At 34.1% G+C, this 3,403-nt stretch overlaps 1 long non-coding RNA gene across 1 annotated transcript in view; it reads left to right on the plus strand.

The window, feature by feature from the left end:
• Window positions 1-2,374: 2,374 nt before the first annotated feature.
• Window positions 2,375-3,403, plus strand: part of LOC115412633 (uncharacterized) — a 2,020-nt gene continuing 991 nt past the window's right edge. Inside the window, exon 1 of the long non-coding RNA XR_003934359.1 lies at window positions 2,375-2,385. This is a non-coding gene — a long non-coding RNA (uncharacterized LOC115412633). The remainder of the gene's footprint in view (window positions 2,386-3,403) is intronic.

Here is a 3,403-nt window from a genome sequence, read left to right on the forward strand (position 1 = left end):
TCTCCCATTCTTCTTTAATAGTATCTTCCAGACTTTCTGGTAATAGTTTTGCTCATAGTCATTCTCTTCTTTCCATTATAACAGTCTTTATGGACACTCCAACTATTTTTGAAATCTCCTTTGGTGTGACGAGTGCATTCAGCAAATCACACACTCTTTGACGTTTGCTTTCCTGATTACTCATATGGGCAAAAGTTTCTGAAAAGGTATGGATAATAGTGTTAGGTATGATTATGACATCAATATATGTTTGGTTTCAAAACAATTGACGTAGTGCCTGCTCAGAAAAAACAACTAAATATTCATTGTAAATTTTGCTTCCCCACCCTGTACATATTCAATTAATGATATATTTTGCCTTTTATTCACTTTTTCTTCATATTCTTTGTTGTGATATAATAACCTTTTATCAACAGTTGCATTATTAATCTAGAAAAGCATTAAACTAGAGCGCAGACCTCCACCAAGGCAGATCAGTGCACCCCGATCACCACCAAAATTCAATCATTTGTTCCTTGTGCCAGTGCCAACATTTCCTGAAAATGTCATCCAAATCTGTCCGTAACTTTCTGAGTTATCTTGCAAACAGACAAAGAAACCCTGATGAAAACATAACCTCCTTGGCAGAGGTAAAAATTAACCCTTTCATGCATACTGGTCACTCCAGTGGACAGTTCTTCTCCAGCTGTTCTCTTGTATATTCACGTGTTTTGTTGTTTTAGTTCCATTTTAACCAACACAGTGGACGCTTATGCACCATCCCATACACTGCCATTCATACCATTACTGTAACTTTGCTGTTTTGGATAAACCTGATCTGCAATAATACGTTTGAGTGTAAATCATTTGCTAATTACAATTAAACTATAAGAAAAACAGTTTTCTTAAACTTTATTTTTTTTTGCATATTAGCTCCATGACGTGAGTAACAACTTGTCACATCAGATTAGCTGCATTGAAAATGTTTTATTTTATAACTGTCACACACTACATCACTTTCTGATATACATGTTTCTTTGTTTCATGGTTTTTCTAACTCCAGGAAAAATACGTTCATTAAAAAAATTTCAATCGCATTGTTTGTTTGTTTTTTTTCCATGCTTAAAGAGAAATGAAAACAATCAGGTAAAAAAAATCTTGGCTAAGGTTCTGATAATTCATGCATGAAAATTACAGGAAAATACAGGAAAATTTACATTTATGCATTTGGCAGACGCTTTTTTCCAAAGCGACTTACAAATCAATCAATCAATCAATCAATCAATCAATCAAATTTTATTTATATAGCGCCAGATCACAACAAAAGTTATCTCATGACACTTTACGTTGGTCAAAACCAGACTCAACGCCAATTTACAGAAACCCAACAGAATCCTCTTGAAAATACCTTTTTCACTGAAAAATACAAAAACAATACAAAAAATCTTACAATAAATGGTGATAAATCACTACAAAAATAGTTGTATGTTGTAAAGAATTAAAGGTTTTTGTTAAAGAAAACTACATTTGTTTACGCCTGGGTTAAGTTAAGTTAATAAGTTAACTAATAAAAGCATAAATAGAGGTTTTGCAGCTCTGACTTCCGTATTTATATTAATTTACGTCAACATAACAAACTTTAAGGTAATAAGCTTTAATGACAACTTTGCGTAATAATATAGTTTGCATCATTAGCATGTGATATGATGAAGCTTTTAGTGACAATAAGCACAGCTAGACATTATACCTCCCAAGTGACCGGTTCATTTTGTAAACTGAACCTGAAATCTATCCGTCTTGACGAGGGAAAGTGGCGGATCGTAAACGTCTGCGTCCGATTGGGATTCAGGCCCACATTATGTATGATATATTGGGAGACCAAATATGCTTGATGGCATAGTATTAGGAGCCATATATTTTCCTGAGCAATGTGACGCCAGAATCATTACCGCCTATCGCTTGTGATGAATGTTTCATGAGACTTATGGAATATATTTGTTCACATTTTGTATGTACATATTAAAATTATGGAAAGTTTCCACACAGAGATGGCGCTTGGAAAACATGCTGTCCAGACACTGATAACAGCTACAGCTGGGACGCTGCCAAAACAAACAAATACGCAAAGAAATAACTTATTATAATGCTTTGTTTATGGGGTTTTTTTTTTTTTTGTTTGTTTTTTTTACCAAGTATTCTGTTTGCTGCATGATTTCTGATTATTAATTTGTTGAAGGTGCAGTATTTCTAGTTTAAGACCCAAATAGTCAAAAACATCAATCCATATAAACGTTTAACCAACTTTTTAACCACTAATCCTGTCAATACATGGAAATAATTAAGGTAAAATACAGTTTATCATCTTTCAGTCATCAGATATGACCCATTTGGACGTTCAGAGGCTCTGTAGTTATCATGGAAACACTGTTATCTTCTACAACATTGATTCACCAGTAAAACCCATGGAGTTGGATCCATGACAGTGGATCTAGACACTTGTTTTTATGTTATATTATGGATATGTTTTGCTGAAAGAGACAATTTTCTCTGTTTTGATATAATAACCTCTGAAATTCCTCTGAACTTTTATGAATATCTACATGATCACTAATTAAATAAAGGAAAATACCTGATTTTCACTGAAAATGCGAAATGCAGAGGATAGATAGAAAGATAGATAGATAGACAGATAGACAGACAGATGACTGCTGCAGTTTGTCATATTTATGTATTTTTGGTCAAGGAAGAGACTCGCAAAAACGGCAAGATGATAGGATCAATATTTGGGGAAATATTAGTAATTTTGAATACAACAGCCTTAAAATGGCCAATCACGTTGCTATGCCCAGAATCACAGAATCATCATTGAAGTGGGTTACCTAGCAACAGATAAACAATAGGGCCACTTTGCCATGGTGTCAAATTTCATGTGTAGAAACCGACATGCCAGTTGAGAGGTTATTCAACTGAACTTTTTATGTTATATTATGGATATGTTTTGCTGAAAGAGACAATTTTTCTCTGTTTTGATATAATAACCTCTGAAATTCCTCTGAACTTTTATGAATATCTACATGATCACTAAATTAAATAAAGGAAAATACCTGATTTTCACTGAAAATGCGAAATGCAGAGGATAGATAGACAGATAGACAGACAGATGACTGCTGCAGTTTGTCAATTTATGTATTTTTGGTCAAGGAAGAGACTCGCAAAAACGCAAGATGATAGGATCACTATTTGGGGAAATATTAGTAATTTTGAATACACAGCCTTAAAATGGCAATCACGTTGCTATGCCCAGAATCATCATTGAAGTGGGTACTAGCAACAGATAAACAATAGGGCCACTTTGCCATGGTGTCAACATTTACTGGGTCGAAACCGACATGCCGTTGAGAGGTTATTCAACTGAACTTTTATG

Source organism: Sphaeramia orbicularis, chromosome 21 (genome assembly GCF_902148855.1).
Source record: "Sphaeramia orbicularis chromosome 21, fSphaOr1.1, whole genome shotgun sequence".
Taxonomy (NCBI): domain Eukaryota; kingdom Metazoa; phylum Chordata; class Actinopteri; order Kurtiformes; family Apogonidae; genus Sphaeramia; species Sphaeramia orbicularis.